The 20,994-nt window shown below is 43.7% G+C and overlaps 1 protein-coding gene across 1 annotated transcript in view; it reads right to left on the bottom strand.

Annotated features, from left to right (window-relative positions):
- LOC124616477 (follistatin-A) overlaps window positions 1–20,994 on the bottom strand; it is a gene marked incomplete at its 3' end in the record, with an annotated part of 208,879 nt that overhangs the window by 85,951 nt on the left and 101,934 nt on the right. The gene's annotated exons all lie outside the window — the stretch shown is intronic.

Below are 20,994 nucleotides of genomic sequence, written 5' to 3'. Positions count from 1 at the left end.
ATATTCTAGAGTTTCATTCACCTGTAAGTATGGTTTGTATGCTGTGCAAAATTCATCGAAGAATCTCTCTTACTTGTGAAGAAATGTGTAGCTATAGCAACAAATGCAGCCAATAGTAAGTGAAAAAAATGATGAAATTTTACACGTAAAAAAAATTTATTTTTTTATACTTTTGAACTTACATTGCTATGAGTTTGAATCCTAAATCCTTCCTGGTCGTGTTGACAAAGTTTTATGAATTTATTTGTAAAAGTATAGACAGTGGAAATTAAAATGTCGTGTGGTGCCTCTGCTGCTCCAAGTCGGCCCGTTTGACGTCCTACCCCCCTTAAGAATAAAGTATCGAGGTCTGTCTGCTAAAAATTCTTGACTCCAGTCATGACTTCAGATCTGATTCGATACCCCGTAAGCTCGAATTTTGTTCACTAAACAACGAGGCTGTAGCGATGTTAGCGCAATTTCTCCTGGATCTGACCGATTTTTTAACCGGTGCTTAATTTGGTTGCATTTCCGGTGCTTGCAGCCCCTACGAGTGCGAGAACACGGCGCACGGGCGCGCGGAGCGGGTTGCGGCGTCAGCAGGCGCCGGGGGCGGACGGCGGGCAGAAGCATATGGAGAGGCAGATGCAGGTTGTGCAAGCGCCGCCGACGCCCGCGGCTGCAGCGTGACCGGCGCTCTCCTTGAGCGGTCTAGACGGCCGCTAGACGCGTGGGACCGAGCGCTCCCCTAGAGCCGGTTCCATAATTGCGGCTAGCGTACTCCGTCAGCCGCCTGATTGCCCCTCTTGAATGTATATGAACCTGGACAAAATTCTGCCGTGCGGAGGCAGTAAACGCCACGCTTCTTAATTGATTCTCAGCTACTGGGACGAGTTGCAGGGCAGCCTCCAGCTCCGTTAACCTAGGCGCACTGTTATGAAAGAAAGATTCTTTCAGTCGCTTTTATTTACATCCCTTTTATTTACATCCTCTGTATTTGAAGACTAGTCGCAGTTACAATACAAAGCATCCGCTATTTTATCCACAGTCGCATGATCATGGGCATACATTGCTTCTAAGGTAACTTACGGTAGGGACAACACACACACCCATACCCGAGGGAGGATTCGAACCTCTGACGGCCGCGCGAACCATGACAAGACACCCGAGACCGCACGGCTACCCCGCGCGGCTGTTCAAGGAACAACAGGTGCATAGATGAATAAATCTCTTAGGAATGAAATGGAAAATGGAAATGCCGTGTGGCTAAGGTCTCCCGTCGGGTAGACCGTTCGCCTGGTGCAACTCTTTCAGGTTGACGCCACTTCGGCGACTTGCGTGTCGATGGGGATGAAATGATGATGATTAGGTCAACACAACAACCCAGCTGGGAGTCGAACCCGAGCCGTTATGTATGACATTCCGACGCGCTGACCACTCAGCTACCAAAGGGCGGATAGGAATGAAATAAACAGGTAGTCCAGGAAAGCCCAAGGTGAAATAGCTGCAGCAAATGTGTGAAGAAAATGAAATTAAAAAAAAAAGTCTGAAGGACTGATTCAGCATATAGAAACGTTAAAGCAACATTCGGTGAAATGAAAAGTGAGGGTGACAACATGAAGAGAGCATTGGGAAATCCACTGTTACACACAGACAGAGGAGAGAGCTGATAAGTGGAAAGAATGCACTGGAGGGATATATGAGAGGGCGAAATTGTTTGAGGACGTGATAGAAGAAGAAATGGAGTTGATATGGTAAAGATAAGAGGATCCAGTGTTTGTCAGAATCTGAAAGAGCTATGGAAGACTTAAAATCAAATAAGGCAGAACGGTCAGATAACATTCCATCGGATTTTCTAAAACTGAAGAAAGTGGCAACGAAATGACTATACAAGTTCGTGTGAATATGCGACAGGCGACACAGCGTTGGACTTCTGGAGAAATTTCATCCCCGCAGTGCCGAAGACAGCGAGAGCAGATAAGTAGGAGAACTATAGCACAGTCAGCTAAACAGCTCATGCATTAAAGCTGCTGACAAGGACAATATACAGAATAATGGAAAAGAAAACTGCGGATATCTTAGATGAAGATCAGTATGGCCTTAGGAAAAATATGTCCTAATGCTGTGTTTGCTAGTGGAAGCAAAAATGAAGAAAAATCAAAATATGTTCATGAGTTTTGTCGACTGGAAATAATGGAAAATTGGGCAGGATGTTCAAAATTCTCAGAAAAATAGGAGTGAGCTATAGAAAAGGCGGGTAATACACAATATGCATAAGAACAAAGAGGGGACAATAAGGCTGGAAGACCAAGAACGAAGTGCTCGATTTAAGAAGGGTGTAAAATAAGGATGCAATCTTTCGCACCTACTGTTCAATCTATGCATCGAAGAAGCAATTACGGAAATAGAAGGAAGTTTCAAGAGTGCGGCTGAAATTCAATGTGGAAGGATATCAATGATAAGATTCACTGATGACATTGCTATCCTCACTGAAGGTGAAGAAGAATTACAGACTCTGTTGAATGGATTGAACAGTCTAATGACTATAGAATATGAAATGAAAGTAAATCGAAGAAAGACAAAAGCAATTAGAAGTAGCAGACATGATAACAGCGAGAAACTTAACATTAGGACTGATGATCACGAACTAGACGAAGTTAAGGGGCTCTGCTAACTTGGAAGCAAAGTAACCCGTGGCGGGCAAAGCAAAGAGGGTATAAAATGGAGACCAATGTAGGCAAGGACAACGTTCCTGGCCAAAAGAAGACTATCAGTATCAAACATAGGCCTTAATTTGAGGAAGAGATTTCTGAGAATGTACATTTGAAGCATAGCAATGTATGGAGTGAATTATGGACTCTGCGAAAACAGAAGAGACTCGAAGCGTTTGAGAAATGGTGCTACAGACGAATTTTGAAAATTAGATGGACCGATAAAGTAAACAATGAGGAGCTTCTCCGCCGAACAACCGTAGAAAGGGACATATGTAGAAGACAATCAGAAGGGACAGTATGATAGGACATGAGTTAATACTTCAGGGAATAATTTCCGTGATACTGGAGGGAGCTGTAGAGGGTGAGAACTGTAGAGAAAGACAGAGATTGGAGTACATCCAGCAAATAGGCCTAACTGAGGACGTTGGGTTCAAGATCTTCTCTGAGATGAGGAGGTTGGGACAGGAGATAAATTCGTGGCGGGCAGCATCAAACCAGTCAGTAGAATAATGACTTTTAAAATAAACTTGCAGAAATTGTAGTATAAACGTATGAACGCTGTATTTAAGTTCGTGCCAAGATCCAAAGATTCCATTGTCACTGACACCAGCTAGAGCCTGACTGCTGGTTACTAAAAATTAAAATGTTTAGGTAGAACCGAGTGAATCATCGCCGTGGCGTAGGGCTTCCATAAAATTTTTGTTTCAGAGTTCGAGCAAATGAAGACTAGACGTTTCTGGTCGCTGTGGACTGTAATATTATCTGGCAGTTGGTTGAAAGAGATGGTTTTATGAAGATTTTCTCGAATCTCCCGCACTTTCCGTTTCCAACGTTATGACTTGCGCCATAAGACGTTTTCAATAACCTAACAGTGATTAGAAGAGGTATCAATTATTCCTTGAAAGTTAGCAGTCGCATTCCCTCTTGACATCGGTTTGCTTTGCGAATGTCTCATGGCCATCTCCACTCATAATGTGTGTGTGTGTGTGTGTGTGTGTGTGTGTGTGTGTGTGTGTGTGTGTGTGTGCGATGCATATAATAAGTGTTCATATTTACGCATTGAAAGAAAATTCTCGGATTTGTCTTTTCGTTGGGTATGAGCTATAGCGCAGAAATTGTAGTCCATCAGGAAGTACAAACTGGTGCGTTTTTACTATCCTTTAACGGGCACAACGCACTTGATTTGCGATTCTTGTGTCTCTGCAGCCATGGACTGCTTCTTAGTTATCCTAGTGCATGGTACGAGACGCAGCCGTTTTGTTCCCATTTATCTTCATCCGTCCTTACTTCAACCGCAAGACAACCAGACTGGAGGCGGCAAGGTCTTACTCGCGCCGGCACCTCTCGTAGAACTAACTGACTGTTAAGGATGCAAACGACATCCATTATCGATGGTGGTTTGTGGATAAAATATTCACTGACGTTTTTCTTTTCATTGCGTCTTAAGGCAGTATTGTTCTGCATACAGTTAAGGTGCACATCTTTTGGGAAAAGGGAAACCGTCGCAGCTTAAGTGGCACAAGGCCATTGCCTGTTTTCGACACTTTTTTTTTTTTTTTTTTTTTTTTTTTTTTTTTTTTTTTTTTAAGGGTTGCTACAAATCTTGTGAGCTATTCACTGTGTATTAGGTTTGTTTATAAATGACTACATGTCGAAAAGAGAAGACGCCAGCGTCTTACCGCCATTGCGAGTGTGCATTTATCTGGTGCAACATTTTGTAACTGACATGCACAAGGCTATTTTCCAGAGCCTAAATGACTTGCTTACATGGCATGGCTGGTCGACGTTCAGTGTATGCTGAGTAGTGCTGTGTATGAAACTGCACTCATAACTAGAAGATCTATGATGCGAGTACCCTCTGATCGTCCTCAGATAAGTTTTAATCATTTTCAGTAATCACCCTAAATAAATTCTACCGTAATTTGTTGCATAATGTCACACGAATCCTTCTAACTTGTGACGTTACCAATAATTCGCAGTCTTAAGTGATATGAAAGTTGATGAGGCGCTAAATAAAATTGACTTACAGTTGATTTTAAATGACATTGGTGTTGAGTTCCTATGCCTTTCAAAATTTGAAGCGATTCTTCGATATTTTTATTGGGCACTTGGCGCAAAATATATTTACAAATGATGCAAATAATGCGGTAATAACTAATTTTGCCATTTGAACTCATTATGTACTGCTGGGTAAGTAATTAAGTAAATAAATACTTACGGCATGTCAAACTGAATAGCTCATCGAGATACATTAAGTGTGTTGTTTAAACCGATTTTAATCCCTCATAATTACTCCCCAAAATATATGTGGCACACCATCGATTGGCCCCTGATATTTAAGCAACATTAGGCCAACATCCCAGCAAAAAAAAAAAAAAAAAAAAAAAAAAAACTTGGCTTAAAGTTGAATTTCCTGCAGAAGCTAGCAGGAAACGATGCAGGTATCCTGTACAGGGCACTGGCTAATATTGCGCTCTTAAGCAGGGAAAAAGTTACGTGCAACAAAGATTGACATCCAGTTGAATGAAGTGATGAGAACCAATAGCGGCATCTTCAGGTGTTACCAATGTTAGCAAAAACCTTGTAAGATGTCATGGTCTCCTGACCTTCATTGCTTGCATATTCCGCCCTCACAACCATATTCCGCACATCAAGACGCTTCATTCGAACCCAAACTCGATAAGATAAAGTCAATGTTGTATGAATTCATATAAACGATACGCAGATAACAAGTTCGCACCAGGGTTGAGATACTCGAGGCTGGCGTACACACACACACATTCAAGACACAACGGTCACAAGAGCTTTTAATTCGGGACAGGTGGACCGCACGCCAAGAGGCCAGTCCCTTCAGAGGACGATTCAGCCTATCTACGTCAGATGGCGATCGCCCGTGGAGCGGACAGTGTTTGCCCGAGTGAAAGGCGAGAAAGACCCCGTGTTCAGCTTAAAAGCAAATTCCGCTACATTGTGTGGGAGCGCCCAGCCTACACATTCTTTACAAACATAGCACACCGTTTTAGAGGTTTTCACAGGGAGACAGCAAACGCCAAACGCCGATGCTACAGATTTCCGGATTGGTCGCTATAAACGAAACGTCATTCTCCCGTTTTAGAAGAGCAGTGCTGATTGGCAGACGATGTTCCTGATGCCTTGAGCTGAAGGAGTAATGGAAGAGACTGAAAGATATACCACTTCACGTCTGGCGTGGAGAGGGGCTGTTCCGTTGTCGCTCTTGGAGCGAGAACATGTAACGAGAGCTTGTGCGCTCGTATATGTACTCAAAGAGTGAGGAACAAGTCTCTCCTCAGTACTTCACTGGGATAGCATCTCTGTCGAGAGCGAATCGGAGTGCGACTCTATATTGAGTCCTTGCGATTAATCGTTGTTCACTGTGTTGGCCGCCACACGTATTGTGTGGTATCAACGGACAGAGTTATAGGTAAACGCCTGCGAGCGAATTTTTGAGTGGCATCGCGGTGGACTGGTTATCTGACCAGTGTACCATGCCAATAGAGTAGGGGCGAATAGGAGTCCTTGACTTCATCAAGGAGTAGGGAGAGTTTAATTGGCAAAGGTCAATCCAGATAGAACGAGAGTTATCTTATTTGTCAGCAGCGAGTGGCGCAGACAGCAGTCATGGCAGCTTACGGTATTGGGCGCTACAGATCTTGCGAGCCCTATATTTCCTCCACAACAATATACTTCACTGCATTTCACATGCGACCGCCTCGACCGTACCTAGCAACATTCGAACGGATAATTATTCAAGTTGAGTAGGCGTGGCTCTCATCCATTCTTCCAAGTCAATAACAATCTTTACTTTGTATAGAAATTTCATTAGCGAATCCTATCCTTAAGAGGTAACTTCACATTCCGAAAAGAACCCGGAAATAACTTGTTCAGTTCATAACTAAAAGTGCCATTGTGATTTCTCAGAATTTTTGCAAAATAAATAATAGTTTTCGTTAGTTTCATGTGTTTCTTACACTAACTAGCACCACTCCAGTACCCAAGTATCCCACTAGTTGCGTAAGAAATTTTGTGAATTTTTGTGTCATTTCCTTAAAGCGGACGACTCCAGAAGATATTTATTGCTAAAAGTTTTTCAGGCATTTCTCTTTAGAACGTTAGGAGCGTCTGTCTCACTTCTGTAGTAGTGTGGGGATAGAAATTGCATCTTGCAGGAGCCACAGAGTAAAGGGTACATCTCAGATTAATCCGTTGCGCAGAATGACAGAATAGCACCCACACGCTCACAACCGCTTCTGAAGCTGTAAAAATGAAAACTGTCAAGAGACGAATGTTAGAGAAGAAAATATCCCATGCATAAAACACTGCAATACCTGTCAATATTCCACCTAAAATGTCTAACAACATTTGGCTGATTTAAACATCAATATTAGTATAATCAACAACAGATAGAATACAGAAAAAATATACGTTTGTTTGTGCCCACCTGATTTAGGAATCAACTGAGTAACTTAAATCTTTTATGCTTCCGTGTAGTATGTGATAGAGTCTCAACTCGATCCATACTCGTCTGCATTAAAGGAATCAATGGGGCTAAACATTGATCCACATTGTCCATGACTTTCACTCCATGCGATGAAGTGATTCAAATGATGTATGTGAAGGTAATATAAAAGCTATGACACAAGTATCAAGTTTATATAGTATTTTTTCATTATTATGTGACAGATTTGCAATATTATTCATAACACATTCTTGTATACTGAACCATCTCCAGTATCTATATCTCCGCTAACTATAAAACTGTAAAATCGTCATGTCTGTTTGGACACGCTGATCGCCAGAACTATTACATGACTTCTCAAGAGGCTCTCACAGGTAATTTGAGCGTAGCTTGTGACAACGTATTTCATAAAAACCTGAACATGGAAAAAAATATCGTAATTTAAAGTTTCATCTAAAATCGTCTGCTCGGCTTAGTAGTTCCTGTAGTTTATCATCATGGTTTAGTGTACCAAAGAGGCAATGGATAAACTGTTAGTTTTTTAATTCAGTGACAGAAGTATTTTTGGAAGTTTACGTCAGGTAGAGAATTAAGCGCCGCTATCTTATCTTTAAGAATATAAACTAACAGCGAATCTATTAGGCTAGATTTAGGAACTTACTGATTTCACTTTGCTTCTTACGATAGTTTTTATTTAGTTTGTTTTGCGATTTGGGTACCTACCATTACATTTTCATTTCGTTTTGATTAGAAGTGAAAATGCATAGGAAACGGTCGAGTCTTTCTGCATAAACAGAACGGCTAAGTAACTGAGGACTATGAGGTATTAAAAATCCAATGACAATGGCGAGGCGAGACTTGCTGCGGCTCGAGAACATCAAGCTTTAACTCGCTCTTTGGAAACTCCTTCCGTAAGCGAGGTGCAAAGTAACTCTGATCAAGAGCATCATGCATTATCTCGCTCCTCAGAACCCGTCACTAATAGAGACTTGAAGGTACTTCTCTCCAACGTTACATCATACAAGTGGACATTTTGACGGGCAGTCGCGCGAGATTTTATATCCCGAATCCCGTTTATTTCTAATAGTTTCCCCATTTCGCTTTAAGCGTATACAATTCCCTGTGAGCTTATGTTATGCGATGACCATAAACAAAGCACAAGGTTAGACGCTAAGTGCTGTGGGCGTAGACATTAATGGCAGCTGCTTTTCGCACAACCACCTCTATGTGGTCCTCTCTTCTGTTGGTGATGCAAACAAGTTCTTCGTTCATGTCCCCAATCATACTGCTTCAAACGTTGTGTACAAAGAAGGTTTAATAAGCGAAAAATAAATTCCACGTGAACGAAATCTCGCATACAGCTATAAGTAAATACCTGGGCAACACCAGTTTTCTCAGCTAGTACGACAATAATAATAAAAATGAAAGTAACAATAATAAAATTAATAATAAAATATTTCGTCTTAAGATGGGCACTTACGTTGGTGTGGTGACGTTATGGATTTGCACCCAATTTGTCTGAGTTCAACAGGAAAGAAATTAGACCACCCTATGTTGAACAAAAATTGGCCATTATTACAAGTAAAGTGATTTACTGTAACGGAATTTCCTTCCACAAAGTGCTGAGGCCATAGTTTTCTTATGTATGTAAGAGGTTCTCTGTGAAAGTGTTGTGATAGTGAGAGTAATCTGCTACGAACGGCTGCTATTTGTAAGTAAAGAACTGGTTTTTCATGATAAACGTCTCATAGTTATTGCTGCATACTGCGGTAACCGACGCTGGGATAATATGAAGTCCATTACGTTTTTTGTGTCTGGAGCGCGTCCGGAAGCTACCTAGTTTGATTTTTTCACTCGTGTTTCCATCTCTAAAACAGCTCCAGTACGAGACGGAAATCTCCTCAGCGTATACGTAATGAATGTAATTACACTTTTGAACAAACATTTTATCCTTCTCGCATCAGAGGGGTCGAAGCTAAGAAGCATTTCGGCAGGCGTGTAGTATTGCTCAAATTATAGCAATAACACTTCATTAAAATTTCATTGGCCGTAAATAATTTACCGAGTAGGTAGCAGATTAGATTCAAATTGCTGGCTGCTCGATCGTTTCCACGGTAATAGGGGTCACACACTTTCCAGTACGCGTCTTCCCGGACGCGTGAATCTCTGAAGCGAACCTTCTTCTGCGTCCTAAGTAGATATGACCTGCTCAGAACAGAGACCCTTCGTATCCCCTCGCGGCGAGGAACACTAATGCCTAAACACGTAACACATGTCGCGTAGACCTTGCAGTGTCCCAGAAATATGACGAGTGCATTTGTATCTACCCGTATTTCGGACTGCTGATAAAGTAATTTTTTATGTTATCGTATTAAACATGTAATACAATTTTACTACGCGAATCTGATACTTGATTCGTAGTTTAATACCTCATATACCGTCGTACGAGCGATGCTGTGGGACATAGGTGGAAACAGTTTCGCTGTGTAGGTCGCTGGAGGTCGTGGGAGGAAGGACATCCGGTGCGAGTACATCGCGAGGTGAGGCCGCAGATCTCTTCATCTACATCTACGTCCCGCAAACCGCCTTGTGGTATATGGCGGAAGATCCTTTGAAAATAATTTTAATTATATGGCACAATAGCATTTAATCCGCCTCCGCAGATGGGTGGTCAGCGCAGGTGAAGGATCGGGTTCGATTCCCAGTACTGCCAAGGATGTTTCCTTGCTGGGAGGAATGTTATAGGGGTGCAATCAGCCTCGTGATACTACTGACCGACTAGTAGCGGCTCCAAGGACGGGAAAATGTGCAAAACGGCCGGCAGTGGCTCAAATGGCTCTGAGCACTATGGGACTTAGCTTCTGAGGTCATCAGTCCCCTAGAACTGAGAACTACTTAAACCTAACTAACCTAAGGACAGCATCACACACATCCATGCCCGAGGCAGGATTCGAACCTGCGACCGTAACGGTCGCGCGGTTCCAGACTGTAGCGCCTAGAACCGCTCGGCCACTACGGCCGGCCGCCGTGAGTGTATGTCCTTCCATACCGCATCCACACGACGCCGCAAAGCAGAGGATGACACGGTGACCGGGGCTTTACTGCGTGGATGAATAGCTCCTTTTATACAGTAACATTTATTTTTAACGAGATGATTAGTTTCACCCATTAGCATAAACCCCTGTATTATAATGTACCTTGTAATATGTAAGAAGTATGTGTGGAGTAATGGATGGCCGGCTGGTGTGGCCGAGCGGTTCTAGGCCCTTCAGTCTGGAACCGCGCGACCGCTACGGTCGCAGGTTCGAATCCTGCCTCGGGCATGGATACGTGTGATGTCCTTAGGTTAGTTAGCTGTAAGTAGTTCTAAGTTCTAGGGGACTGATGACCTCAGATATTAAGTCCCATAGTGCTCAGAGCCATTTGAACCATGTTTTTTTGACTAATTGATTCTAGAAATTTATCTTGCGTTTGGTACTTCCGTGTTACTTGAATCTTTTGTAAACAGTGTTAAATTTCTAGGTGTTACCATCTCCTTCTGAACAAGGTAATTTTTAAACCATCGAATCCTAGGTAAATTTATAATTATCGAAACCTAGGTCAAGTGTTCTAATAAACCTGTCTTACGCAACTGGCTGACTGATTATTTCATCCTCTCTGAGTCTTCTGTGAAGGCATGCTCTCGGCACTTTAACAGTAGATCACCCCGTGATGCGCGGCCGTCTCTTGCAGCATATGCCACTGAAGTTGGGTTAGTAACCTCGTGACACTTTCGCGCTTTCTAAATGCAACTGTGACGAAACGCGCTGCACTTCTTTGGATCTTCTCTGTTTCCTCTACCAATCCCATCTGATAAAGGTCACGAACTGACGAGCAACCTCAAATATCTGTCGAGGGAGGGTTCTATAAGTCACGTCCTTTGACGGGACTGTACACCTGAGGATTTTTTCCAATAAATCTCATTTTGCCATCTGCCTATCTTATTGCTGGTCGTGTGAGGATTTTTCATTTTAAATCGCTCAGTACGTATACTTCTAGATGTTTAATGAATGTGAATGCGTCCAGTGATTGTTTGGCAATAGTATAATCATGTAATAACGGGCCTGTCCGCTTATTTAGAATAAGTCGCATCAGTTCAGGTCGAGGGTCAGCTTCCATAGCCTACGCCAAATGTCTGCACCCGCAGGTCTTAACGCACTTCACTAAATTTCTAGCGCTGCGAATTTTGTATGAACAACATCTCCTTGGAGCTCCGGACTTTATCGGAAAGCACATTTTCTATGATCAGTGACGAAGTCTGCTACGACGTTTGTATGTCAAAAAACTCTCAGAAGACGAAGTCGAGTTCCAGAAACCGTTTCTAGCTCTTGTCTTGACATGTTAAGCCAAAACCGATTTTGCTTTCCGTTCAAATATCGGTTTTCCGAACATTATATTTTTTTACACTAACGGTCTCTCTAAAACCGCAGTCCTAATTTTACTGGTACAATAAAGTGAGATTATCATTACTTCCATAATTTAATAAAGAGACAGCGTGAATTCCTTCTGCGAGGGCGTGCTGAAAAGAAATGACTCCGAATTTTTTATGCGGAAACTCTTAAAGCTATTTAAACACAAGATTAACATTCTTCCGCTAGAGGGATCTAAATTGTATCGTGTCACATGGCCGTGTGTAAAGTAACAATGTCGGCGCGTGAGAAACAGCATGCTGTAATCGAGTTTCGAATACGAAGAGTTTGGTCACACACGGAGCACCCTCTCTTTCAGCATAATGCGGGATCACGTATGAGCGCCGCGGCATCTGCAACAGTCCGACGCCTTGGGTTCACTTTCGTCTGTCGTCCTCCACGAAGCCCTGGCTTCGCTCCATCCCATTTTTATCTGTTTCGAATACTTAAAGAACATCTTTGAGGGCTTCACTCTGACAGTGATGAAGTGGTGCAGGCAGAGATGAGGTTGTGGCTCCGTCAACAAAATCAAACATTTTACAGTGTCGGTATCAACGAACTGGTTTCTCGTTGGAAGAAATGTATTCGTCGCTAGGGTGACTATGTTGAGAAATAAATATGGAGACTTGAAGAATAAAGATGTAGAATGTAAGTAACGCTCGTAATATTTTTTTTAAATTTTGAGTTTTTACATAAAAAAGTCAGAGGCATCGCTTTTCAGCAAGCTCTCGTTGATGTCAGTTAACTTCTAATGAGGAGGAAAAGGAGATTGTACAAAAAGAGATGTTTAAACTATCCACACCAATTAAGGGACTATAAACCGTTTCGTCATATCCATCTAAACCATGTATATTTTGGAAAAGAAGAATGAAGTGATCAATTTGCAGACTTGGATTGACTAGAAAACTTTCAGTTGACTAACAATGCAGCCCTATTCCTCGCGCAAAATTAGCAAATGGTTTGCCAGTCGGTTCGCTATTTCTAATTTGTTAAATATGTCATCATTTATACCTCTCAGTCTATCTAAGAAAGATAAAACGTGAGCCTGTCCAATTAAATAAAGGCAAAAAAACAACAATTATATAAGTAGTTATTATCGGAAATAAACATATCAAAAACTTTTTTTGCATCGCCTTGGTTCCTAGAGTTCCGGAACCTCTACAGAAAATTGGAATAGAGATCAACACAAACATCATTTCCGGCATTTTTATTGCTCATGAAAACCACACATTGCATGTTGCACCACCACACAGCCAGACCTTGAGAGGTGGTGATCCAGATGGCTGTACACAACGGTACCTCTAATATCCAGTAGCAGTCCTCTTGCACTGATGCATGCCTGCATTCGTCGTGGCATGCTATCCACAAGTTCATCAAGGCACTGTTGGTCCAGGTTGTCCCACTCCTCAAAGGCGATTCGGCGTAGATCCCTCAGACAGGTTGGTGGGTCACGTCGTCCGTAAACAGCCCTATTCAATCTATCCTAGGCATGTTCGATAGGGGTCTGGAGAACATGCTGGCTACTCTAGTCGAGCGATGTTGTTATTGTGGAGGAAATCATTCACAAGATGTGCACGAATGGGGGGCGAATTTTCGTCCATGAAGACGAATGCCTCGCCAATACGCTGCCGATATGGTGGCAGTATCGGTCGGAGGATGGCATTCGCGTATCGTACAGCCATTACGGAGCCTTCCATGGTCACCAGCGGCGTACGTCGGCCTCACATATTGCCACCCCATAACAGCAAGGAACCTCCACCTTTCTGCACTCGCTGGACAGTGTGTGTAAGGCGTTCAGCCTGACCGGGTTGCCTCCAAACACGTCTCCGACGATTGTGTTGTTGAAGGCATATGCGACATTCATCGGTGAAGAGAACATGATGCCAATCCTGAGCGGTCCATTCGGCATGTTGTTGGGTCCATCCATACAGCGCAGCATGGTGTCGTCGTTGCAAAGACGGACCTCGCCATAGACGCCGGGAGTGAAGTTGCGCATCATGCAGCCTATTGCGCACAGTTTGAGTCCTGAGGCTGCACGAAAAGAATTATTCAACATGGTGGCGTTGCTGTCAGGTTTCCTCCGAGCCATAATCCGTAGGTAGCGGTCATCCACTGCAGTAGTAGCCCTTGGGCGGCCTGAGCGAGGCATGTCATCGATAGTTGCTGTCTCTCTGAATCTCCTCCATGTCCGAACAACATCGTTTTGGTTCACTCCGAGACGCCTGGACACTTTCCTTATTGAGAGCCCTTCCTGGCACAAAGTAACAATACGGAGACTGTCGGGCCACGGTACTGACCGTCTAGGCATGGCTGTACTACAGACATAACGAGCCGTGTACCTCCTTCCTGGTGGAATGACTGGAACTGATCGGCTGTCGGACACCCTGCGTCTAATAGGCGCTGCTCATGCATGGGCAGGTTTAGTGACATCTCTGAACAGTCAAGGGGGCTGTGTCTGCAATACAATATACACAGTCAAAGTCTATATTCAGGAGTTGTGGGAACCAGGGTGATGCAAAACTTTTTTTGATGTGTGTATTATGACCATTGCCCAGCGGGAGACTGACGGATATCTGTTGGTGTTATGACCACATGGCACAGTAAGAAAGGTGTGTGGGGAATCATTCTACCCATGATACGTGTCGTAAGCGGGGAAATCCACTGACATAAACGACTTTGAAAAAGAGCAGATTGTTACGACTCAGCACCTGGAAACGGTTCGCGCTTCGATAGAAAGTGGTTGAAGGGCGGTGAAAACAGAAGTAGGCGACAAGGGGTTAGACACCCCTTGCCCCATTACAAAATGTGGAGGCCCGAGGTGTCTCCGCTCTGTAAAGCAGAACAGGTGTTGATCTGTGGCGGACCTGACGGGGGTACAGTGCTGGTACAGGTACAAATGTCCCGCAGAACACTGTTCAGCGAACAGTGTTGAACGTGGGGCTCCGCAGCAGACAAAGCTTACGTGAACATTATTGCTGACCAACACACGCATCCAGAAAAGGGGACGCATCTAGAATCTGGAGTACAGAGTTTTTTACTCGTTATAAAATTCACACACACTTCTAAGGTTCTCTGGGATGTACTACTTTTTCGTATCATCTATAAAAGTTGGTTCTGAGTAACACACACACACATACACACACACACACACACACACACACACACACACACAGACACACAGACACACACACACACACACACACACACACACACACACACACACACACACACACATCATCCAATTTTTTTTGAAAGTGCAATCATTTGTTTCTCTGAACATGTACGTACGTCACACCTACTGATTCCCATCCCATTCGGATAATTCATTCGTGGTGCCTAATTTTTTTTTGACTTGACGTGTACCTGTCATTCAGTTTAAGAGCATGTTCTGAGCACACTTGATCTTTCATTTAATTTTGGTTTACTGTATTATTTAGTTAATGTGTACCCGATAATAAATATAACTTCGTTTTCAGCTGATGTTCTCGTTTTGACTTGTATCCCAATGGCGTCCTTATAACAATCTACTACGTGCAGGGTGTTTCAAAAATGACCGGTATATTTGAAACGGCAATAAAAACTAAACGAGCAGCGATAGAAATACACCGTTTGTTGCAATATGCTTGGGACAACAGTACATTTTCAGGCAGACAAACTTTCGAAATTACAGTAGTTACAATTTTCAACAACAGATGGCGCTGCGGTCTGGGAAACTCTATAGTACGATATTTTCCACATATCCACCATGCGTAGCAATAATATGGCGTAGTCTCTGAATGAAATTACCCGAAACCTTTGACAACGTGTCTGGCGGAGTGGCTTCACATGCAGATGAGATGTACTGCTTCAGCTGTTCAATTGTTTCTGGATTCTGGCGGTACACCTGGTCTTTCAAGTGTCCCCACAGAAAGAAGTCACAGGGGTTCATGTCTGGCGAATAGGGAGGCCAATCCACGCCGCCTCCTGTATGTTTCGGATAGCCCAAAGCAATCACACGATCATCGAAATATTCATTCAGGAAATTAAAGACGTCGGCCGTGCGATGTGGCCGGGCACCATCTTGCATAAACCACGAGGTGTTCGCAGTGTCGTCTAAGGCAGTTTGTACCGCCACAAATTCACGAAGAATGTCCAGATAGCGTGATGCAGTAATCGTTTCGGATCTGAAAAATGGGCCAATGATTCCTTTGGAAGAAATGGCGGCCCAGACCAGTACTTTTTTAGGATGCAGGGACGATGGGACTGCAACATGGGGCTTTTCGGTTCCCCATATGCGCCAGTTCTGTTTATTGACGAAGCCGTCCAGGTAAAAATAAACTTCGTCAGTAAACCAAATGCTGCCCACATGCATATCGCCGTCATCAATCCTGTGCATTATATCGTTAGCGAATGTCTCTCGTGCAGCAATGGTAGCGGCGCTGAGGGGTTGCCGCGTTTGAATTTTGTATGGATAGAGGTGTAAACTCTGGCGCATGAGATGATACGTGGACGTTGGCGTCATTTGGACCGCAGCTGCAACACGGCGAACGGAAACCCGAGGTCGCTGTTGGATCACCTGCTGCACTAGCTGCGCGTTGCCCTCTGTGGTTGCCGTACGCGGTCGCCCCACCTTTCCAGCACGTTCATCCGTCACGTTCCCAGTCCGTTGAAATTTTTCAAACAGATCCTTTATTGTATCGCTTTTCGGTCCTTTGGTTACATTAAACCTCCGTTGAAAACTTCGTCTTGTTGCAACAACACTGTGTTCTAGGCGGTGGAATTCCAACACCAGAAAAATCCTCTGTTCTAAGGAATAAACCGTGTTGTCTACAGCACACTTGCACGTTGTGAACAGCACACGCTTACAGCAGAAAGACGACGTACAGAATGGCGCACCCACAGACGGCGTTGTCTTCTATATCTTTCACATCACTTGCAGCGCCATCTGTTGTTGAAAATTGTAACTATTGTAATTTCGAAAGTTTGTCCGCCTGAAAATGTACTGTTGTCCCAAGCATATTGCAACAAACGGTGTATTTCTATCGCTGCTCGTTTCGTTTTTATTGCCGTTTCAAATATACCGGTCATTTTTGAAACACCCTGTATATTTTCATTGTTCCAGCACCTTTCCCCACATGACAGCCCCACCTTACAGCTATCATACACTTTATATGGGGGAAGTTGCAGCAACGTAAGCGCATCCTTAAAGTCCGTAAATCACGATCTTGCAAGCCAGTCGGTTTTCAGACTGTGGTGCTGAAGGTCTCTGTTCCACTCTTTTTTCCACGTATTAATTGCCCTCACTTTTAGTTGGGTGGTCGGATGCACTGTAATCGGCGAGAAGCTAGTGAGAGTTGTGCTTTGCGCATTGCGGAGGACTCGTTTTATAGAACGCCTAGATACGCTAGCATCCAGGTGGTTAGACACATTTATGCGCTCCTACTAAGGGTGAAGTAGGCCTTCGCCTTCTGTTTACCTTCCGCTTCTCCGTCCTCAATTTGCTTATCTACCTCGTTACTCCCTTATTACTCCTTTCTTTCTATAACTGCTAAAGCTGAAGGAGCAAATAACAAATTCCAAGCCACGTAAAGCGAATTGCGTGGTACACAGCAGTTTTCAGGCATCATCTTCGAGATCATTAACTGAGGTTGGTTGTACTACGTCTCGCGTCGCCGATGAGTGCCTTAAGCAACTACACCAGATGTGAGGTGAGATAACGTAATGTTCAATTCTTTAACAAAGAAGTTTTTCCCCCGTGAGCAGCTCGTAATGGTCGGAGGAGGTTTCAAGAACGAGGATCGGCGGAAAATTGTAGCACAGCGGGCGCGCCATGGTGCAAAACTGTAATTTCGCGGCAAAGTGATTTATCAGCGCAGGCCATGCAACCGAGCTAGGGCTTCGAGCGGAAAATATGAGTATTGCGTGTTCAGCGGCCGGACACGGAAAACTGCACTCGAGAAAATTAAGTGCGTCTCACAACATCGTTACCGTTCATCATTTGTTGTTCACAGAAAAAAGGGTAATGCTGAAATGGAACATTCCTAGGAGCACATTCCTGAGCCTACACTTGACTGAGGCTGGGTGGTTCGAGAATTCCAGAGTCGACTAGGGGACAATGTCTTTTACTATCTCAACTGTTTAATTGCAGGCAAACTTTTAGAGATTTCAAACAATAAACAGCATTATTATTGATATTCGTCCTAGAGATTTCGTTGTAATATATTTCATAAGTCTAAAATAATTCTAAAATCAGTTCGTCATTAATACGATTGGCAATTGTGCAATTGTGCGATTGCTGTACATTGTGTAAGAAACATGCTTAATCGAAATTTACAGACAAGTTACTACAGCAGACTAAACACGACATGTCAAGTGAACATACGTTTCGAAATACATCGCTTTTCTAACTGTTATTGAAAGCACATTTCGTTTAATGTTTGCAGCACAAACATTAGAGTGCTATGAAACTCCCTGGAAGACCAAACCTGTGTGCTGCACCTGAATTCGGCTCCGGAACAAACAGATGAAGAAATTTCGATTAAATAGCCTTTTTAACAGTGAAAACGTCGCGCTATTGAAATGAAAAAGTACAGTTGTATTTGAAATTATTTAAGAAAAACACAATGGGTATGTTAAAAAGGCTCTATGTATTGCTTTGTAAATATTCTTCGATGTGTTTTATGTATATATTTTCTCTACCACACAAAATATAGATGTTCTGAAATATTTGGTCGATTTCACTTTTCCTTTGTCATGAATATGCGTTATGAATTTTGCTGTGCCCATTAACAAACATTATCCTTAAGTCTGATAGCATACAGGGTATGCATAAAAAGTAATGAGTCAAAATTCTGCAAAAAGATATTTAAGATATTGTTACTAACAAATGAAACTCTTCAATATAGGACCATTGGAGTCGACTCACATCTGCCAAAGGTGGCTGTCTTCGCTCAGGCAAATACAGTGGGTGACAAAAAGTCATGCGATAGTGATATGCATGTATACAGATGGCGATAGTATCGCGCACACAAGCTATAAAAGGGCAATCCGTTGGCATAGCTGTCATTTGCACGCAGGTGATTCAAGTGAATCTGTTTGCGACGCAACCGCGCGACTGCTACGGTCGCAGATTCGAATCCTGCCTCGGGCATGGATGTGTGTGCTGTCCTTAGGTTAGGTTTAAGTAGTTCTAAGTTCTAGGGGACTGGTGACCACAGCTGTTAAGTCCCATAGTGCTCAGAGCCATTTTTTGTTTACGACGTGATTATTTTCGCACCACGCGAATTAACAGACTTTGAATCCGTAATGGTAGTCGTGCTAGATGCGTTGGACGGTCCATTTCGGAAATCGTTAGGGAATCCAATTTTTCGAGATCCACAATGTCAAGAGTGTGCCTACAAACCAAATTTCAACAAGGACCACGCAGTGTCCGACCGCCTTCACTTAACGACAGAGAGCAGCGGCGTTTGGGTAGTGTGTTCAGTGCTAACAGATAAGCAACACTGCATGAAATAAACGCAGAAATCGCCGCGCTGAGTGGCCACTCGGTTTGAGGCGCCATGTCACGGACTGCGCGGCCCCTCCCGCCGGAGGTTCGAGTCCTCCCTCGGGCATTGGTGCGTGTGTTTGTCTTAGCATAAGTTAGTTTAAGTAGTGTGTAAGTCTCTGGACCGATGACCTCAGCAGTTTGGTCCCTTAAGAATTCACACACGTTTCAACGTTTTTTAAACGCAAAAATCAATGTGGGACGTAAGACGAACGTATCCGTTAGGACAGTGCAACGAAATTTAGCGTTATTGGGTATGACAGCAACGTCCGACGCGAGTGCCTTTGCTGACAGCACCACACCGCCTACAGCGCCTCTCCTAGGCTCGTGACCCTATCGGTTGGGCCCTAGACGACTGAAAAATCGAGGCCTGGTCAGATGAGTGCCGATTTCAGTTGCTGATGATGGGGTTCGAGTGCGGTGCAGACTCCACGACGTCTTTGACTCAGATTGTCAAGAAGGCGCTGTGTAGGATGGTGGTAGCTCCATAATGGTGTGAGCTGTGTTTACATCGAATGAACTGGGACCTATGGTCCAACTGAACCGGTCACTGACTGGAAACAGTTATGCTTGGCTACCTGGAGACCATTTGCAGCCATGAAACGATGGAATTTTTATGGATGACAGTGCGCCATATCCAGGTCACAATTATTCGAGATTGCTATGAAGAACAGTCTAGACAATTTCGAGCGAATGGTTTGGCCATCCAGATCTCCCGAAATGAATCCTATTGAACGTTTGTGTTACATAATAAAAAAGTCAGTTCGTGAACAAAATCCAGCACTGACAACACTTTCGGAATTATGCAGCCGGACAAAAGGAGCTCCGGGACGATATCAGAAGGTATCCCATGCATCCCATGCCTTCCTCCGAGAGGAGGGACTTTACTGGAGTTGGGGAAGCACTGCGATGATGTATCAGGCCAGGTAGTCTTTCTTCTTTGAATGTTATATTCACTCGGGGGAACAGGATGAAGTCCCTCGGGATCACATGAGAACGTAGATGAGCTGGGGAAGTGTTGCAATGCTGCTCGAGATCACGCAGTCATTGACCACGAAGCAGCTGCGGCTTCGTTCATTGTCATGACTCAGCTTCAAATTGGCGGCAGCGCCTGGCCCCACTCGACCGACGGTTGCGTGCAGTCTTTCCATCATTTTCACATCGATCGACAGTACAAACCACAAGGAAACTATAGACAAATGATACTAGGTGCATTTAGAAGATCCCTCCCTCCCCCCCCCCCCCCCCCCCTCCGTCAATACACGGATCCTGGCGAGTTGCTAGTTAACACTTAGCTGTACAGAACTGCATTGATCAATTTGTGGCGAGTGTAAAAATACACAACAGAGACGAAGGTGACTAGCCCATGGACAAGAAGTTGCACTTCATTGTATGGATAAAGAAGAATTGCGGAGGAACGCTGCTGCTGAATTTGGTGGTGGAGCTTCAGGCTGTCAGATTGGAAGAATAATCTACTGGGTAGTTATTTGCGTGTCTTCTGGGGCACTTTGTATGTTTTGCACCCGTCGTAGTTCGTTAAAGCATTCGTAATCATTCCAGGATCCTCAGACGTAGGAGTTGGTGACGTTAAAACTGACTGAGGAACGAGAATGACGCTAACTACAGTTTTTTGTTTCTTCATTTCTAGGCACGGCTAATGTGATGATGGATTAGCTGAAATTGTTATGACACATGCAGATACAACAAAATAGCTGGACAAAATAATGATTTATTTAGGACACAAGATAGAAATAGCTTCGGCCGAACTAATGCTGGTGATACGCATGTGTGACCGTGCAGCCCACAAACGAGGTAATAAAATGGCTCCAAAGAAACTTGTTGATTATTTTA

The sequence above is a fragment of the Schistocerca americana genome, chromosome 5 (genome assembly GCF_021461395.2).
Source record: "Schistocerca americana isolate TAMUIC-IGC-003095 chromosome 5, iqSchAmer2.1, whole genome shotgun sequence".
Taxonomy (NCBI): domain Eukaryota; kingdom Metazoa; phylum Arthropoda; class Insecta; order Orthoptera; family Acrididae; genus Schistocerca; species Schistocerca americana.
The sequence above is the reverse complement of the archived record's forward strand: the minus strand, read 5'-3'. Positions and strand labels throughout refer to the sequence as shown.